This window comes from Cryptomeria japonica, chromosome 8, assembly GCF_030272615.1.
Source record: "Cryptomeria japonica chromosome 8, Sugi_1.0, whole genome shotgun sequence".
In the NCBI taxonomy this organism is placed as follows: Eukaryota; Viridiplantae; Streptophyta; class Pinopsida; order Cupressales; family Cupressaceae; genus Cryptomeria; species Cryptomeria japonica.
In genome coordinates, this window is record NC_081412.1 from 779394 (window position 1) to 800427 (window position 21034).

The window sequence follows — 21034 nt, forward strand, 5'->3', positions numbered from 1 at the left end:
GGTGCACAAAGTAATCTCAAAGTCAAATCAACAATCCCATATGAGATTTGTTTAATTGAAGTGTGAATGTTTTTTATGGAAGCATTATTGTTAAGCTTCTTAAAAAAATTGAAAATATCATTGGTACAAAATGATTATTAAGGAGGAATTAGATCATAGGTAGAAGGCTTGAATGAAGCAACACACCAAGCGGATGGGAAAATGACACATTAATTTACAAGAATAACCTAACATTAATGAAGAGATAAAAAAAATTGTGTTAGAGAAATTCAAGATTGTCATGTAGACAAAACAGATTGGTCAAAAAGAAATGGATCATGTCAAAGAGTTCAATCCTACGTGAGAACATGATGAAAAAGCCTATTTAAGAGTTGCAATTAAGGGAAAGATTAGTTTCATAGTTGAAGATCAATTCATGTGTCATTTTAAATGTGAGATAGGTAGATGGATGGTGGAAAAAAAATAACTTGCATTTTTTGCAACAAATGGGTGGTTGAAACTAAACGACACTTCATCATAGAATATGTAGCATGTGAAGATATATGTATTCAGTTTGAAAACAATTTGAAGGTCAACAATTTGAATGAGCTATTTGAGGAGGCAAGTTTTCACCAAAAAATAAGTTTCTTGATCAAGATTTATAATAGGATCATGAAAATGTGCCAATTTTGTGTTCTTTAGTCTTTTAGGTTGCTCAGTCTCATGGACTCCATTAAAATTTCTTCGAGTAGGAAAATATAGAGGTACAAATGGTGGAGTTGATCATATCTAAGATTGATTGCCTTCAATAAGAACCATTTATATATCTTGGGAAGGCTTCAAGGCTAGTTAGGTGTCTCGATGGATGATGAATTACATATCCTCTGCAGTGGATCCATGATTGCTCCTTTGGTGATCACTCTCTATCAAGTTTTCAACTACATGCAGGGCTCTTGATCTCCATGATCTTCTCTTGATCAAGGTAGGTTCATATAGTCTTAGCCTAGGGCTAAAGTGTTTGTATGTTCTCGACCCAAAGAAAAGCCTCCTCACTATTTGATGCCACTATATAGTCCCTACATTGGTTCCTACTTACTATACTTGATTTGTTGTCTTAGTAGTTGTATTCATTTATAGTGGATATTTTGTAGATTTGTCATTTATAGATTGGGTCATCATTCACTGGAGCCTTGTCATTCTATAGGTGGCCTCTACTCTTAAAGGAAAATAACAGTAGTGATAGAGATTGAGATTAAGACCATCTCACACATGAGGTCATGAGGTCCAATCTTTCCCTAGCCCACATGGCACTAGAGGATGTGTCATGACATCATCACCAGACATGTTAAAAATTTTACCCAGTGCATTGCAGTTTATAGGGGGGCTACTCAATTCCTATAGTCTAAAAATAAATTAAAAATTAAAAAATTAAGACCATCTCTCCATTGTTTCTCTTGGTGTATATTTTATTTTTGCATTTAGCTTATTCACTTTATCACATATTTGCATCTAAAATAAGATGAGTTTGGCTAGGTATGTATCAAATTTGGTAGATTTGACACTTGACTTTGTATTTATTAATTTGGTCCAGGGATGTGCACACATGTTTCTTCACATCTCACGGTGGTTACACACACACACACACACACACACACACACACACACACACACATACATATACATATACATAGAGAGAGAGAGAGAGAGAGAGAGAGAGAGAGAGAGAGAGAGAGAGAGAGAGAGAGAGAGCAATCCATTGGTCTTCTCATTTATTCATGCTTATTGTTAGTTTCTTGTTCTTGGGTGTCTTCATAGTCAAATCTTACATAGTATCAAGATAAAATGGTTTCTATAACCTTCTTGTCCACTCAATTCTAAGTATGTTTTCTATCTTGCATCCTTGGATGCTCTAGGGAATCAAAAAATAATTTGTGGCTTTATCTTGTAGGTTTTTTTACGTGATTCTTAGAACTAATTTGTGTTCACTATTGAGTACAGAGCACTTTAGAAAATTAGTTTTACTATTGGTTGCATCTAATTTGGGCAACAAATGCTAGACATACGAGGGTGTAAATTTGAGATGTGTGCTATATTTGGTGGGTATTTGATATTTTGGATTTTTTTTTATCAAATTTGACTTTGTCATCCCATCTAGAAGGTTTTAAAATTTATAGTTCAATCATTATTTTGTTGGAATTAAATCATCTTACTTAGAGTCATCAAGAAAAAAAATTCCTCAACCATATGAATCACATGATAAAGAATATTATTCGCATATTTGATATATTCTATAGCATCTTGGCATATTCCTTTCTTTGCTGGGATCAACTATGTAGGAAATTATGTGGTATCAATTTGTAAAATATTAAGGTTTTTTATTTTTTTTAAATATTTCTAAACAAGGTACTACATAAACCTATGTTGTTAGAGGTACTCACTAGACCACCTATGAGGCTTGATGTGGTATGGGTCCTTATCACTATACAATGATTGATATGTCATAACAGTTGTGGTTGCAAATCACCTAGGAGAGGCTTAACCACCATTGATAGGCCACACTCCATCTAACAATAATTTATGACAAAAAAAATTATTTATTAAAAACTGCTATCAATCTATTGATAAACATACTTGTTACTGCATCTTTTATATGACATCCAATAAGTAATAACAAATATTCAAATTCGTGAATACTCTGCAATGAGCGACAAAAGGCAACTCAGTGCTTGGGCAAATGTGGCATGGGAGGATCCGCCACATGTGCCCCAATGGGTTTTCTCCAAGGGAAAATGGGAGGATAGGGCTCCGCAGGCGTTCCAAGGCAGGCATAATAGGTTTTTTCTTCCGATTTCAAGATACTTTCAAGGGTTTTTTAGGAAATATCTGAGGCCACATCGGCACAATGGAAGCTTTAATCTGCGAGTTCAGGGTGGCAATAGACTAGAAAAGCATAATCATCTGAAAACCATGAATCAGCGGGTCATTTCTAGTGGTGCTAAGAGGTCATTTGCTCAAGTGGTGGGCGCGGGAAGCATGGAGACATCTAGGGCATCCGTGTCTTTCAAACCAGTGGGCACTCTAGAGATCGTTGGCAAGGATAAGGTGAATGCAGGTAACATGGTCCACTCTGTTTCGGGACTAGTAAAAGGTAAAAGGGTTGATGGTGCCCCGGCAAAAGAGGTATGGTTTCCTCTTCTGTGCTTTGATTATCGAGGTTATTTTGTGGCAAAGAATGCTTCTAGGTTACACTTTGTTGCACTCTTGGGGGAATTCTGGGTCTCTCAAACTAATTTGTCTAAGTTGCATTCTAAATTGAGGAAACGTTGGTCTGCATTAGTTTATTTTTAGTTATGATCAGTGAATTCCTTTGTATTTGTCTTTAACTCCCCTCATTTTAGGGATGAGGTTCTTGCGAATCCATTTCATTGGTTTGGCAATAATTTGCTTATGTTATCTACTTGGAAGCCTTTTTTTGTCCCAGAATGGGCTAAGCCTAAAAAGATTCCGGTCTGGTTTGGGTTGCCTAAACTCCCCTTTGAATTCATGGATCCAGAAGTTTTGAAATCGATAGGGGATAATTTTGGGACGTTCTTGACATCTAAATCTGATTTTGTGGAAGGGAAGGTTCTGGTAAAAATTTGTGTGTTGGTTACCCCTACTTCCATGTGCCCGATCTCATGTAATATTAAGTCAAATGAGGGTATTTGGAAACAATCTATTGACAAGTTGGATAATGACCTCATTCAAAATTTGATTGTTGTGGATGCCCCTTTGTTCTTGGACTTTCGTATTAATTCCAAATATGTTACATTTACTAAGGGTGGCTTTGATGTCCCTTTGAATCTTGTTCCTGCTAAATCTCCTTCTCTCCATGTCTCTTTTGATTCTAATTATCAGCCAAAGGAGGGTTCAGAAGGGAACAATGCAGATCAGTTTATCCATAATGCTTCCTCTGAAAAGGTGGAGTGTGCTTTGAACAATTTAAATCAAGTAGGGCTAGAAGGGGTTAATAATTCTAAGCCTGCTTGTCAGGTTCAGGATGGTCATAAAAGACCTCCCTCCCCTCAAGTTCCCATTCATTGTAATTTTTTTCAGCAAGGTGGGCTCAGTGGAAAAAGAGGTGATAAGGCCTCTGGCTCTTTAGAAGGGTCGGGTGCTCAGTTGTACATTTCAAAGCATAATAGAGTTGAAGGGGTTAATGCCCCTGTTAAGTCTACTCCCTTAAGTCATGATGATGCTATCCTAATTCAGAAGGTAAAAGAATTAGCATATAGTATGCTTAATTTGGGGGTTGGGAAGACTCAAGAGCTTTTAGATATCTCTCCAGATGAATATATTGTTCAGCAAGTTGAGAATCTGATCAATAGTAATAAGGATCAGTTAGATGAGGAGGTTTCGTATAGGATTGTGTGTTCTATTGAGAATGATTTGAATTTGATTCATAAGAGTTTGCCTCTTTCCCCTTCCTTTAATCCTTTTGAGGCTCTCAATAATAATGTTGCTCAGGATGTTTTAAATAAGGAGGAACCTCGGGGGTTGGTGTCTTCTCCTTGAGCGCCTTCAGTTAAAATGGCATCCTCTCCTTTAGGCCCTCCTATTGCTCAAGTTGAGATGAAATTCCCTACCCCTCTTATGTCACTGGGTAGGGGCCGACCTCCAAAAAATCATAAAACTCAATTAGAAATTGATGCAGGTATTCAACAAGTGTTGTCTGCTTCTCCTGGGTTTAAGAAGGTTTCAACCTTGTCTTTGGACAAAGGGAAAAATGTTGGTCATTTCTCGAGTTCCATCAAAAAGAAGAAGAAGAAGTGCCTAGTTAGTCCTCCGGTCACTAGATCTGTGGCTATTAAGAGGAGCTTACATAAAAGCTTTGGGGAGAATACTTCTTCTCCTAAGGATGAAAAGAGGGGAGTGTCGACCTCCCCTCGAGGGCAATGAGGATTATTTCATGGAATGTTAGGGGCTTAAATGCCCCTAACAAGAGACGCTTGATCAAGTCTCAATTGGACTTGGTTAAGTGGGATATAGGTATGCTTTAAGAGACTAAACTCTCTTTGGAGAATTCTGAGTTTGTTTTTTCCTCTTGGAAGATGTGAAATTTTTGTCATGTCCGGCTTTTGGGGTGTCGGGTGGTTTGGCCTTGTTATGGAATGATTTTGTGGTAGATGTCGAACTGGACGCTTCTGCTTCAAATTGGATGTTATCATTAGTGTCTAACAAAAATTCTATGTTCAAAGTATGGCTTTTCAATATTTATGCCCCCTCGAGTGTTTTGGCTAAATGCAGCCTTTGGCAAGAACTCATAAGGGTGTCATCCCCCCTTAGGGATCATTCTTTTATTATTTTGGGGGGGGATTTTAATGCATTTCTGGATTCAGGTGAAAAGGCAGGGGGTATTTGCCCTAATAAGAAATCTATGGATGACTTTAATGCATTTATTTCTGATATGTCTCTTTTTCACTATAAGCCAAATAATGGTCTTTTTACATGGGCAAACATGAGGAACAATTTCTCTCAAATTGCGGAGAGATTAGATAGATTTTTACTTTCCTGCAATCGGTTTGAGTCAGATATTGAGTTTTTTTCTTCTATCCTTCCTTTGTTAGGGTCGGATCACTTTCCCATCTCCCTCTCTATTTTAAAAGATAGATCTACTCATAAGTTGCCTTTTAAGTTTGAATCTATGTGGTTTAGGGATCCTTCTTTCCTACCCCTTCTTCAACAATGGTGGGGTGAGGCTCCATTTGTTAGAGGGTCTAGAATGTTTCAGATTGTTAAGAAGATCGTATTTTTAAAGAAAAATATTAGGGAGTGGAATTCTCTGCATTTTAAGAATATCTTTGAAGAAAAACAAAGGATTTTGGATATGATTGAAGTATTGAAGGGTCCTAGGGTGTTTGATGAAATTAAGTCTCTTAGGGGTGAGTTAGAAGAAATTTTGGCGAGAGAGGAGGTATATTGGAGACAAAAATCTAGGGAGTTATGGTTATCTGATGGGGATAAAAATACAAAAAAAATTCATTCTTCCACTAAATTGAAAAGGGCTAGGAGTAGGATTACCTGTAGTTAGGACTGTCATGGGAATATTCTATCTGAGTCGGATGACATTTCTAGTGAAGCAGTTAAGTTTTTTAATAATTTACTTTCATCGAAAAGTAATGATGTCTCTAATAACATCACATCTCATATTCCCTCTTTAATTTCTCTTGATGACAATAGAATGCTAATGTCTCCTTTTTCATTAGAGGAGGTTGGGGGGTTGTTTTTGCTATGAATCCGGACAAGGCACCCGGGCCTGATGGATTCACTCCATTGTTCTTTCAGAAATGTTGGGAATTTGTGGGTCTGGATGTTCTTTTGGCCCTTGAGGAAGCTAGACAAAATAGGTCAATCCTTAAGGAATTTAATACTACCTTGATAGTCATTATACCTAAGAAGGAGGATCCTGAAACTTTTGCAAATTTTCGTCCTATAGCTTTATGTAATACCCTCTACAAGATCTTTGCAAAAGCGATTTCTATGAGATTGGCTAAACTTTGACCAAAATTATTTCTTTAGAGTAAGGGGGTTTGTTCCAAAAAGGGAAACAACAGAGGGGGCAATAGTTGCTCATGAGGTTCTTCATTCAATATCAGTTCATAATTGTCTTGCCATGATCCTAAAGTTAGATATGATGAAGGCATATGACAGGGTCGAATGGAATATGTTAAAAGTTGTCTTGTTGAGGCTAGGTTTCTCGTTGGCTTGGATAAAATGGATCATGTCATGCATATCCTCGACTAGATTCTCGATTCTTGTTAATGGGTCTCCTCGTGGGTTCTTCCATTCTTCTAAGGGCTTGAGGCAAGGGGATCCCTTATCCCCTTTCTTGTTTATATTACTAGCTGAAACTTTGAGTTGGGCAATTAGAGCAGTTAGATTGAGTGGTTTATGGAGGGGGATTCAAATTCAAAACTTTGATCAGAGGATTTCCCATTGCCTTTTTGCTAACGACACCCTTTTTTTTGGCAATGCATCCTTGAAGGAGGCTAGAATTATTGATAATGTGATTAAGAATTATGCTTCATTTTCTGGACAGAAGGTCAATAAGGACAAGTCTAAGATATTCTTCTTAAACACTCACCCCTTGATTCAGGGTAGGCTTCAGAAATTTTGGGGTTTCCAACTTGGGGATTTTCCTTGCAGCTACCTTGGGGTCCCCTTTTTTGTTAAAAAAGACAAGGTGGGATTTTGGGATAAAGTAATTTCAGGCATATCAAAGAAAATCTTGTCCTGGAACCACAAATGGCTTACCATGGCAGGGAAAATTGTTCTAATTAAGTCTGTGTTGAATGCGGTGCCAATTTACTTAATGTTAATTCTTAAAGCTCTAAAGTCTGTTCTTGTTAGTTTGAAGGATACTCTGAGATCCTTTCTTTGGAATAATAGTAAGGATGGGAAATGTAGGATCCCCTTGCTATCCTGGGATAAAGTCTATCTTCCAAAAGAACTTGGTGGGTCGGGGATTAGAAGCTTGGAGAATCATAATCTAGCCTTGGGGGCTAAGCTAGTTTGGAAGTTGTATGATAAACCAGATTCCCTCTAGGCTAAGATTATGTTTGCTAAGTATTTCAATAATGGGGCAAGAGAGTGTGTTTTTCGTGCTTCGAATTTGCCCCATGGGTCAGCTATTTGGAATTTTTTGGTTAAATGTAGAAGTGTCTTGTTGCCTCATCTTTCTTGGGTCGTGCATAATGGTAGCAAAGCTAGCTTTTGGAATGATGCTTGGAATGGTTATTGTCCTTTGGACTCCATTACGGATTGGACCCCATTGAAGTCAATCCTTTCTGTCATATGGGGTATTTTTTTGTCTGATTATTTTGATATTGTACAAAGTGGTCATGTGAAGTTGGCTAAATGGAAATCAATTGACGGTTTGAATGTTGACCTTAGTTTAAAAATAGAATTTTGTAATGTCCTTAAGAATAGAGTTGTCATCTTGTCTAAGAGGGAAGATGAGCTTATTTGGACTAAGAGTGTATCAGGCAAATACTCTATGAAAGATGGATATAATTCCCTTATGTCAGCTAAGGACTTTTCTTCCTGGCCCTTTAAATTGTTCTGGCACTCGGCTTGCCTTCCTAAGGCGGGTGCATTTGCTTGGCTTGTTGTACAAGACAAGGTTCTTACAGGGATGAGATTGGATAGGATGGGGTTGACTGTTGTTTTCCCTTGTGTTTTGTGTAATAAGAATTTGGAATCTTCCTCGCATCTGTTTCTTCACTATGATTTTGCTTTTGGATGTTGGCAATGGTTGTTTGAGAAACTAGGACCGTCCTTTGTTGTTCGAAATGACCTTCTCTCCCACTTTTGAGCCTGGCCTATCTTGTTTTCCTCATCCTTTTATGCTTGTCTTTGGCTCATCTCTCCTTTGATTATCATTTGGAACATATGGTTAGAGAGAAATAATAGGATTTTTAGAAAGTAATCAGTTTCGCTCTCCGACCTTTTAATCAAGATTGAGGCTTCTATCTCGGAGGTGGCTCTGTCATACATTTATAAGAATTTGGAGAATTTGACATCCTTCTCTCATTGGGATGGTACAATCACAAGGACCTGGAAATCTCTCTCTACCATCCCTTCTAATGGGTCTGTCGCAAAAGGTCTTATTACTATTAATAAGAGACTTGTTGCTCGTTGGGATCCTCCTCCTCTGGGCCATTTCAAGCTTCACTTTGATGGAGCTTCTAGGGGTAACCCAGGGCTGGCTAGGGCTGGTATGGCTATTTTTGACCACAAGGCAGTCTTAATTGCAGCTCAGTGTCATGCCCTTAGCTCTCAGTCAAACAATTTTGCTGAGTGCCAAGGTTTGTTCCTAGGAATTGATTTGGCTATCTCTTTAGGGATTAAAAACCTATTAATTCAGGGAGATTCGATGGTCATTATTCAGAGTGTTTTGAGCAGTAAGAGCAAGTGTTGGCATTTGAAGTACATATCAGATCACATTATGGAGAAGTTGTCATTCTTTGATACATTCTCGATATCTCATTGTTATAGAGAACTGAATAAGCTTGCAGATTTTTTTGGCTAATATTGCAATTGACTCTGGTGCTCATTTCAAGAATGTGGAGATAAGTGACATCCCTTAAGATATTCTTCTCGGATATTTGATCTAATCTAAGGGTATTAAGGTATTAGATTTGGGTTTATATGCTTCCATTATCTCTCGAGGTATTCATGCTATCCTTTACTCTGATAAGATTTTATTTGCACAACATGTGTAGATAGGAGGATGATAGGCTCTATTATGTTTTTGTTTACATATGGTGTGTTCTTACAATTTGCTTTTGAGCTAGATGATGGTGTGCATATCCCATGAGGTAAGGTTAAGCAGGCAAATTGCATTTTTGGCTAATTGTTGCAAATTATTTTGATGATTAATTTAAATATTGTTGAGGTAAGGGATATTCCTCAAAGTTATGTGGAAGGTAATGGGATGTTTTCTCTCTGGTTAAAAGGTTGTTCGCCTTCCTTGGTTGGTTGGGTTCATCCTCTTTTTCACCTTATGGATGACTTTTTATGTGCCTACTATCTGATGTAGAAACCACATTTCTACTTTAAGTATTAGTCATTTATAATTTCATTTATAGGGTGAGGATGTGGTTGTTCATGATATTTTCAAGGGTGGCGGCATGTGTGTGTTTGATCATTTTGTTTTCGGTCCTTCATAGGTTGTGGCATGCTTTTAACTTTTTAAATTTGTAGTACGATCCTCGGTTATGATTATTTGTTAAAGTTTGGTACTGCATCGATGGCCGCCTTGTGTGAGTTTTCGGCCTTGGTAGATTTGGTTTTATGCATTGATCATTGTTTGGGGGTGGCATCCTCTCCTTCTAGTTTTTCATTTATGGTTGTCAGTTTCAGAGATGTTAACCCGTGTGAAATGTTTAAATCATGGATGTTTGTATTGGATATTTTGCATTGCTATTCTAGTCATTATGATAAGTTAAGGGTGGTTTTTTCATTTATATATTCATGTGTTATCCTCTTTTATTATGAGTTAAGCAACATTTTATGTTTTATGGTTATGTGGTTTCTTCTGGAGCTCTTCCTCCTGCAAATGTCGTCTCCTCTGACTGCTGGGATTTACAGAGTGTTTCTAGAAGCGGGGATATCAAAGGAAGAGAATATGGATAATTTTGTCAAGCTTGGTAAGGTCTTTAATTTGTTTTCTCCTGCGGTGGATTTTGAATTCCGCAGACTTCTAGGGTGTCTACGGTTGGAAATTTTCCCTCATATTTCTTATGCTGAGCTTCTGTCTCAGTTTGTTACAATCTGTTATGATGTTTTACTTGATGATGATTTGGTCTGCCTCTTGGTTTCCACGTTCATTTTTCCGATAGTATGTAATTGGGACTTGGTTTCTTCTGCATTGGCTAATTATCATTTTGATGTGGGGTCTTTTTATTATGGTAGAAGAGGGGATATCAGAGGAAGAGAATGTGGATAATTTTGTCAAGCTTGGTAAGGTCTTTAATTTGTTTTCTCCTGCAGTGGATTTTGAATTCCACAGACTTTTGGGGTGTCGATGGTTGGAAATTTGCCCTCATATTTCTAATGCTGAGCTTCTGTCTTGGTTTCTTACAATTTGTTATGATGTTTTACTTGATGATGATTTGGTTTGCCTCTTGGTTTCCACGTTCATTTTTCAGACAATATGTAATTGGGACTTGGTTTCTTCTGCATTGGTTGATTATCGTTTTGATGTGGGGTCCTTTTATTATGGTGGGTTTCTTCCTCATCATGAGCTCATGGTTAACGGTTGGTCTAATCAATTATTGCATGAATTAATAATGAGGTTGATATGTGATACCATGAAAGATACACGGGCTTCTATGGATTTTCTGCTGTGTTTGGCTCCTGATCAGTATGTGGATAAAGCTTGGGTTGTTTTTGAGGCCCTACATTCATTGATCACTTTGGGCTTTTTGTTCTTTGCTCCTGCCTCTTTGTCAATTCCACTAAGGGTTATTCCTCCTCCGATCTTAGTCCAAGATCCTTCGGAGGAGAGCACTAGTTCTTGGTTTTTGTATATCTGAATATTTTTTGGACTTGGTGGTTTGGTTTTTTGATGCAGATTCGGAGGTTCTTTGGCTACTGTTGTGCTCGAGTGTTTCAATATGGTTTTGGCAGGATCTTCTACATCACTATTATCTTCCTGGTGGTCCTTCAAGTAATTTTGATGGCATTTTGTTCAGCCCTTCATTTGGCGACAGTCTTTTTTTTTGTAAATGTCCTATGGGACCCTTGTAAAATTTTAAGAGGTAGGGGGTTGGGTGATCTGAGTGGACAGTAACAAATATTGTAAGGGTAGTATCTAGTTTTTATCTTTTGAAGGCTACAATCGGAGGTTTTCTTGCGGGTTCTTTCCTGCCGGTATGCCTTTTTTGAACCCGATGTAAATATTTTTATGATAATATAAGTTTGAGTGGATTCTCCACTTTTATAAAAAAAAATAAAAAAATATTCAAATTCAATAGAAGAACAATACAACTCTATTCTTTCTATACAATATGAGAATTATCTATTTGCAAGAAAGCAGAAGAGTTTGAATCACTTTACTTTAGAAATGATTTTACTTATAGTTTTCTCAACCCATAATTAACTGATAACTACTTGAAAATTAATGATTTAAACAAACCTTGTTTTGACTATATTTTACTTTACTATTCAAAAAATAAAATCCATTTTCTAATATGCAAAATAATGAGTAACTATGAATGACTTGTATGGTCATCGATGGAGCCGTTAACCCAAACATGTTATTGATTCATCCATGAGGTTCAAAAAAATCCTATAGTGCATCTGGTAAGTTAGTTTCAAATTATTTTCTCAACTTGAAAATTATAGAGTGGACTACTAAGAGGTATGATGAGAAGACTATGAAAATTAAATATGTAAAGGGAAATGTTATTTTTACTATGAATAGAGATGTTTTCTAAAGGATGTTTAATGGGTATAAGCCATAATCTTCGCCAAATCAAGGCTACTAGTTGGTGAATATATGAATAAACAGTACAACTATAGAGAAAACATTTATCTTTATTGAATCAACTATATCCAATCCTTGATGAAGAGATAGAGTCCCTAAAGATGGAAATGTTTGAGATCTATTCTTAGGATACATGTTAGTCTATGTGTCAAGTCGTAGGAATATAGGTGGAGCACAAAATATCAATGGGGTATTATTGTTTGCAAATAAAATTTGATTCCATCTTATTGAAAATTATTTGATTTTAGAGAATACTTAACCTATATTTTTCATCAAGACATTGTGAGCTTCGAGAAGTAGGGAACAAAAAGGCATTTAAGAGATATTTGATGTTGTTCACTATATATATTTGTATGTGATGGGTGGTAAAAAACTATTGGGATGATAAAATTGAGAATGACATTTATTCCCCCAAGGCTTGAAAGTAACCAAACCAAACTATCATGAATGTGGATTATTCACATGGATAGGCATCATTGATACAATTTGTTTGTTACATTTTTCATGAATTCCCTACTAAAGAAGATAGGAAACAACATGCCAAAATTATCATTGGATGTTAAGGAATTTATCACCTCTACCTATCAAGGAAGATGAAACCACAAACCATTCTTTATGGAGATTATATATTACTTGGGATATATGGAGCTATAATTGTCCCATACATATTGATTCCTATAATACTTAATGAAGTTGTTAGAAAGCATTAATATTTTTTGAAATCTTAATGTACTAATGTTGCATCTCCATCAATCTTGGAATGGAAACTTGGATGCCCACATTATTGAGAAATATTATTATTTTATTATCAATTCTCCTCGTTGAAACAAAATATTAATTATAGTAGAATTCATGAAAGGGGTTGAGAACAATTATGTTGCTTCTAAACTCATTTGAGGTCATTCCTGACACTTTTTAAATCTTAGGCACTAAGAAGAGTTATGAAGCATATTTTTGCACTATCAGATGGGTCTTATGTGACTTTATTGTTGATTATGGATGTCATTATTGGGAGGTGTACCCACATGGGGTAGTTATGAGTCAAATATGTTATCAATTATTATGATTTACTATTCTTGGAAGGCGCACTTCAAGTGGGTCACAATAATTTACCATGATTTTAGTAGAACATTGTTTTATGAAATCATTTGTGATTTTCCTGTCTGATTTCATCATGAATAGCTAGCATTATATAATACTTTCATGGGATGATTTATAGGTACATAGGTGGAGTGGAGGAAAAGTGTTAGATGATTCAAATGCATAAGACAACATAACAACGCCAAATAAATTAACAAACATGCAAGTGAAATGATTATACCTTCCTTCTCCTTCAGTTTGAACCTTCGGTGAAGAAAAGAGTGTGCCCCTTCTTTGCTTGATTGGATTGGTTCCTTGCTTGGGATGTGGAATGCTCTCCGCCACAACAACAACATATGGACTTTTGGATAAAATGGGACAAGGATGGATGAAATTGGCTAAGTGTGATGCTTTGGGCATTATGAGGATATAGTAGATGATTTTGATCTCTCACAAGGCCAACATAATATTACTTGGATGATGGATATGGAAAAGAGGGGAGGAGACTTCAATTTATAGATTGAAGGAAGCCAAAATGGAGGGCCAAGATTTATTTGAAATGGAGGGTGGAGATTGAAGGAAAAAGATGGGAAGGATTGAGAGGACAAGGTGTGGAGAAAAAGAGATTTTCCACAAAGGCATTTCTTGTCTCCACACTCCTCAAGGTGCATGGGGAAGAGATCCCTAGGCACATTGGAGAAATAAAAAGAAATTAAAATTTCCTTGGGAAGGGACAAGGGAATTAAAAATATCCAAATAGAAGATTGTTGTTGGCATAATTTGCATAACTAATGCAAATCAAGAATGGTGATTGAACTGGTAAAGGACTCTTTGTGATGACATTGTGAAGAAGAGATTGAGATTGTATGATTGGATGACTTTGATCAGTTATTTGTGTTGTCATTGATGGCCACTGATGTTTTCTATGTTGTATTTTGTCATCTAACTCTTTTTGGTCTACTGGAAATGCCTTACTAGTATTATAGACAGTAAACTTGGAATTAGGACCTTAACTGGTAAACAAGGAATGTTTTGATTTGATCTGGCGATTGGTGATGATTGAAGTGTTGTGGTTTGGAATGTGAACTTGTATCATTGTAATATGTATTTGACCGTAACTGCATCATGTTTTGGTTAACAAAAATCATAAACATTTTTTCTAGGGTTTAAGAAGGGTTTAAGGATCGATAAAGAATTCTCTTAACCGGTAATGATTTTTGCTTTGGCAGTGATCTACATCAAGTTCAAATGTTGGTGTTGATGTGGCACAAACTGCATGAAGTGTTTGAAAGATGTTTTGGCATGTTTGGGAAGCGAATTTCTTGGGAATATGCAAAGTTCTTAGCAGAGTGTTCTAAGGGTTTGACTTTGTATCAGATCGAGATGCGATGGTCATTCAACGGTTGTAATTGATTGAACATGATCCATGATTATCAATGATGATCTGTAATGAGTTGTAAAAGATATGTGATGATCTATGTTGTAAGTCTTAGGGTTTTTTAACCAAGTTGTAAAGATTATTTATGTTGGTAAAGTTGATGTTTGGAGTGTCAGCGATTTTGAGAAAAGTGTGAAGCCAAACCAGAGTATGAGATATGCTAGAGTGTAGCAGATTTGGAGCTTAATTGGATCTGATCAAGCAAGCAGTTAAGTGTTGTGCCCAAATCATTCACTGTTGTTCTCTAACAATTGCAGCGGTCAAAATCCCTTAACCGGGTGACTCCTAACAGGGTCTGCTCCTAACAGGGAATCATTGTAGGCTTCTAATCGGGCTAGGCTCCTAACAGACCGCATTCTGAAAGAGTGCACAATTTTTGTGGGTGCCTATTCCCACCATGGTTTTTCCCTACTTGGGTTTCCACGTGAAAAACATGGTGTTCATATGATGAATGTTTTTATGTGTTGTTATGCTTTACTTTCAGTTTATGCATATTGATGAACACTTAATGAGTTGTTCTGATAAACTAGTTTAACAGTTGGTTATCAGTGATTACCGGTAATGGTAAAGAGTTTACTACTGATTTATGTTTGATTTGAAGAAGTTTTATAAGTTCAAGTTTTAAGATTGAAATTATTGTTAATACTGATTCACCCTCCGCCCCCCTCCCCCCACAGTATTAACTGGATCCTCTAAGATTATCAATTGGTATCAGAGCATTGGTCATCTATGTGCAGAAAGCTTAACAGCTTGAGGGAAAGATCTTGAAGAAAGATTATGAAGGAGGGTCCCAAGTTTACCAAGGACAACTACCAGACATGGAAAGACTGGATGGATATATACATTAAAGGATTGGGTGCTTCATATTGGAATCATGTGATGAACAAGTATGTTTCTCCTATGACTAGCCCCTTGACACCAAATGAACTTAAAAAGCAAAGAGAAAACATTCAAGCCTTGGAATAATTTATACGTACTTTATCTGATTTTCAGTATATAGAAGTTCATGGATTGGAAATTGCATTTGAGGTATGGGAGAAATTGGAATTGATTTATGGAGGAGATGAACATGTTCAAAGAGCAAAATAAGAGAGTTTAAGAGGAAAACTTGACGACATGAAAATGGTTGTTGATGAGAACATTGCACAATATGGTCAACGGATTAAAGAAGTTGTAGGTGGTATTAAGAGTGTTGGAGGTAAGATTGATGATGATATTGTTGTTAGTAAAATGCTTAGAACTCTCCTACCACAGTATGCTATTAGAGTTTCTACAATTCAAGAACTAATATCTATCTCTAAAGATAAAGTCATTTTGGATTCTCTTATTGGAAAGCTGACTGTGTTTGAGTTAAACAACTTTGATAATGGTGTTTCAAAACCATATGAATATGCTTTTAAAGCTTTTGTTACCGATACATCTGTTAGGAAAGGAAAGGATATTTGTCATAATCATGACTGCAGGTCTAGTCATGGCGGTAGTAGAGGTGAGGATGATAATGAAGATCATCTGATGGAACTTGAGGCATTATTGGCTAAAAGGTTTCCTAGATGCACCGATAAGTATAAAGGTAAATTACCCTTGAAGTGTTTCTCTTACAATAAAATTGGACACATAGTTGCTAACTGTCCTAACACTGATAAGAAAGAGAAATTCAGAAAGTTCAAAGGAAAAGGACATAAACACTGTTATGTTGCAATTGATGAAGAATCAGAAGAAGATGATAATGAGGATATAGTGTTTGTTGATGTGAAGGAAGATCCGACTGATGAAAAGGCATTGGTGTCTCACATGAATAGCAGTGATGAATGGATAATAGATAGTGGTTGTTCACACCACATGACCGGTGATAGAACCAAGTTCTTATTCCTTGGAGAATTTGATGGAGGTATAGTAAGATTTGGTAACAACTCACCCTGCATGGTTAAAGGTAAAGGAACTATTTGATTAAATGAAAAAAGCAATGTAGATGATGTATTCTTGGTTGACGGATTAAAGCGTAACCTTTTGAGTGTTGACCTCAATTAAATGATATGGGTTATCTTTTAGAATTTAAAAGTGGAGTGTGCAGGATTCTTGGAAATAATGGAGAATTGATTGCTACTAAAAAGCAGACAAGAGGTAATCTTTTTCATCTGAATACTAATGTGAATAGTTTTTTGGTGTCAAAGATTGAAGACAACTGGTTATGGCACAAGAGATTTTTTCATGTTAATTTTGACAATTTGATAAAGGTTAGTAAATCAAGTGTTGTGAGAGGTTTTCCTCAGCTTGTTAAACCAGATAATGTGTTATGTAAAGACTGTCAGATGGATAAGATGACTTCTGTATCTTTCAAGAGTAAGTCTTTCTCTTTAGAAAATATCCTTGATTTGGTTCATATTGATCTTTGTGGTCCTATGAGGACTAAGAGTTATTTTGGTGATAAATATTTCATGATTTTCATTGATGATTTTTCCAAGATGATGTGGGTAACTTTTCTGAGAGAAAAGTCGAAGGCATTCAGTAAATTCAGAACATTCAAAACTTTAGTTGAGAAAGAAACTGAGAAGAATTTAAAATGTTTAAGATCAAACCGAGGTGGAGAATTTACTTCTAATGAATTTGTGAAGTTCTGTGATGAACAGGGAATCAAAAGGCGTCAGCTCCTAGAACTCCACAACAGAATGGGATAGCAGAGAGGATGAATAGAACAATTTTCGAAGCTACTAGAACCATGTTGATTCAAGTGAAGTATCAAAAATGTTTTGGAGAGAAGCAATCAACACTGTTGTTTACACTTTGAACTGGGTACTTGTCAAGAGAGGTTACAACAAAACACCTTATGAATTATGGCATGGAAAGACTCCTACTGTAAGTTACTTTAAAAAATTTGGGAGTAGATGTTTCATTAAATGTGATGAATACACTGGAAAGTTTGATGCAAAGTGTGATGAAGGTATTTTTCTTGGTTACTCTATAAAGAGTAAGGATTTCAAATGTTATAACAAAAGAACAAAAAAGATCATTGAGAGTGCTAATGTGAAGGTAGATGAACTCTCTAAGAAGTTTGATGAGAGCAACAGATCTGAACATGAGAAAGATGAAGATAAACTTGTGTTTATTGAACCGGAGGTACAAAAGAATGATGAGCAGAACAATGCAGAAATAAGTGCTCAACCGATAATACCAAGATATGTCAGACTGAATCATTCAAAAGAACAAATCGTAGGAGATAAAAATGTTGGTGTACAAACAAGAAGGAAAATCAGAGAAAACTCTTGTCTGATTTCAACTATAGAGCCTAAAATAGTAAGAGAGACATTAAAGGATGATGATTGGATTAATGCCATGGATGAGGAATTAGATCAAATTGAGAAAAACAAGACATGGACACTTGTTCCCAGATCAGAAGACAAGAATGTGATTGACACTAAATGGATCTTTAGAAACAAGTTGAATGAAGAAGGCAAGGTTGTGAGGAATAAAGCAAGGTTGGTATGCAAAGGCTATGCACAAGAAGAAAGAGAAGACTATGGAGAAACCTTTGCACTGGTGGCGAGATTGGAAGGAGTCAAAATGTTACTTGCTTATGCTGCCTTTAAAGGATTTAAGGTATACCAGATGTATGTTAAATCTGCTTTTCTTAATGGCATCCTTGAGGAAGAAGTGTACATAGAACAACCAGATGGATTTTCTTTAACTAAGAATAAATATATGGTTTGCAAGTTGCATAAGGTACTATATGGATTGAAGCGGACATCGAGAGCATGGTTTGAAAGATTGCATGCACACCTGATCAAGGTAGGATTTCAGTGTACCGGTGAGGACAATAACATGTATCTTAAGACTGATGGAGACAAAGTATTGATAGGTGAAGTATTTGTAGATGATATAACTTTTGGAGATGGCGATGATTTATGTATGGCGTTTGTTGAGGAGATGAAGAAAGAATTTGAAATGTCTCTTATTGGTGAAAATTAAGTTTTTCATCGGGTTACAAGTCCAGCAATTGGATGGTGGAATATTTATCTGTCAAAGTAAGTATGTAAAGGAACTATTGAAAACATTTGGCACGGAGGATTGTAAACTAGTTGGCACTCCGATGGTGATAGGTTGTAAACTATCTAAGCAAGATGATTCACCCTTTGTTGATGAAAAGGAATACAGGTCCATGATCAGTAAATTACATTATGTTGTTCATAATAGGCCTAATATTGCACATGTTGGTTTGGTTGCTAGATTTCATAAGGATCCCAAGGAGACTCACTTGGTAGTGATGAAAAGCATATTCTGGTACTTGAAAGGCACAATAGACTATGGTTTATGGTGTCCTTACAAAAAAAAAATATATTTAATGATGCAGATTGGGCAGGCAATGTTGATGATCGGAAAAGCACTACCGGTGGAGATTTTCTTCTTGGAGGTAGATTGGTTGCTTGGACAAGCAAGAAGAAAACATGTGTATCACAGTCAACAACAGAGGCAGAGTATGTTGCAGCATCAATTAATTGCATGTAGGCAATTTGGATGAGACATGTATTAAAAGGTTTTAAACTTGATATGTTTGAACCAGTAACTATTTATTGTGACAATACAAGTGCTATTAATATTTAAAAAAATATTTTGTTACATGAAAGGACAAAGCACGTAGAACTGAAATATCACTTTTTGAGAGAGTGTAGAAGAAGCAAGTCAGAATGGAGTATGTGACAAGCAAATAGCAGCTTACAGACATTTTCACAAAACCATTGTCGAAGACTACCTTTGAGTACCTTAGAGATAAATTAGGGGTCAGACCTCTACATAAGAAGAACTAAGATGCAGGAGATGCATCAATCCAGTGAGCTTAATGAATATTTTTCACTGAGGATTGATGAAATGGTGGCTACTCTACAGGGGGAGCAACTTAGATGAGATTCGATGACTAGCGATGCATATGCACCTTTGGCATTGTTGTCAAAGGGGGAGAAGAAATGAAGATTCAGTTCTAGGTAAAGATGAACTCAGTGAATCAACAGAAGAGTGAAAGTACAATAAAGAAGTTTCAAAACTGAGCAGCAAGATTTTAGTTGAATATGTTGGAGTTTATGTTGGTGTTTCCATCAATGCCAAAGGGGGGAGAATGTTGGCATAATTGGCATAACTGATGCAGATCAAGAATGGTGACTGAATCGGTAAAGGGTTGTTTGTGATGACATTATGATGAAGAGATTGAGATTATATGATCAGATGAATTTGATTAGTTATTTGTGTTGTCATTGATGGCAATTGATGTTTTCTATGTTGTATTATGTTGTATTTTGTCATTTAAGTCTTTTTGGTCTACCGAAAATGCCTTTTTGGTATTATAGACAATAAACTGGGAATTAGGACCTTAACTGGTAAATGAGGAATGTTTTGATTTGATATGGCAATTGGTGATGATTGAAGTGTTGTGGTTTGGAATATGGTCTTGTATCATTGTAATATGTATTTGACCATAACTGCATCATGTTTTGGTTATCGAAAATCATGTTTATGATTTTTGTTGTATTTTTGCTAAGGTTTAAGGATCGGTAAAGAATTCTCTTAACTGGTAATGATTTTTGGTTTGGCAGTGATCTACATCAAGTTCAAATGTTGCCGATGACATGGAAAAAGCTGCATGAAGTTTTTGAAAGATGTTTTGGCACGTTTGGGAAGCTAATTTCTTGGGAATATGCAAAGTGCTTAGCGGAGTGTTCTAAGGGTTTGACTTTGTATTAGATCAAGATGCGATGATCATTCAATGGTTGTAATTGATTTATAATTGATTGTAATGATCCATGATGGTAAATGGTGATTTTTAATGAGTTGTTAAAGATCTGTGATGATCTATGTTTTTAAATCTTAGTGTTTTGTAACCGACCAAGTTGTAAAGGTTATTTATGTCAGTAAAGTTGATGTTTGGAGTGTCGATGGTTTTGAGAAAAGTGTGAAGCCAAAACAGAGTTTGAGATCTACTAGAGTGTAGCAGATTTGGAGCTTAATTGGATCTGATCAAGCAAGCAGTTAAGTGTTGTACCCAGATCATTCACTGTTGTTCTCTAACAATTGCAACAATCAAAATCCCTTAACTGGGTAGCTCTATATCAGAGTGTTAAATCCTCTTGCGAGGTTGATCCTAACAGGGCTCATCATCTAAATCCCTTAACCAGGTGTCTCCTATCATGGCATCGTTGTAAGCTTCTAACCAGGCTAGGCTCCTAACAAGGCGCATTTCGAAAGAGTGCACAATTTTTGTGGGTACCAATTCCTAGCGTGGTTTTTCCCTATTTGGGCTTCCATGTGAAAAACATGGTGTTCATATGATGAATGTTTTTATGTGTTGTTATGTTTTACTTTCAGTTTATGCATATTGATGAACACTTGATGAGTTGTTATGATAAAACTATTCAACAGTTGGTTATCAGTGATTGCCAGTAATGGTAAATAGTTTACTATTGGTTTATGTTTGATTTGAAGAAGTTTTATAAGTTCAAGTTTTAAGATTGAAATTATTGTTA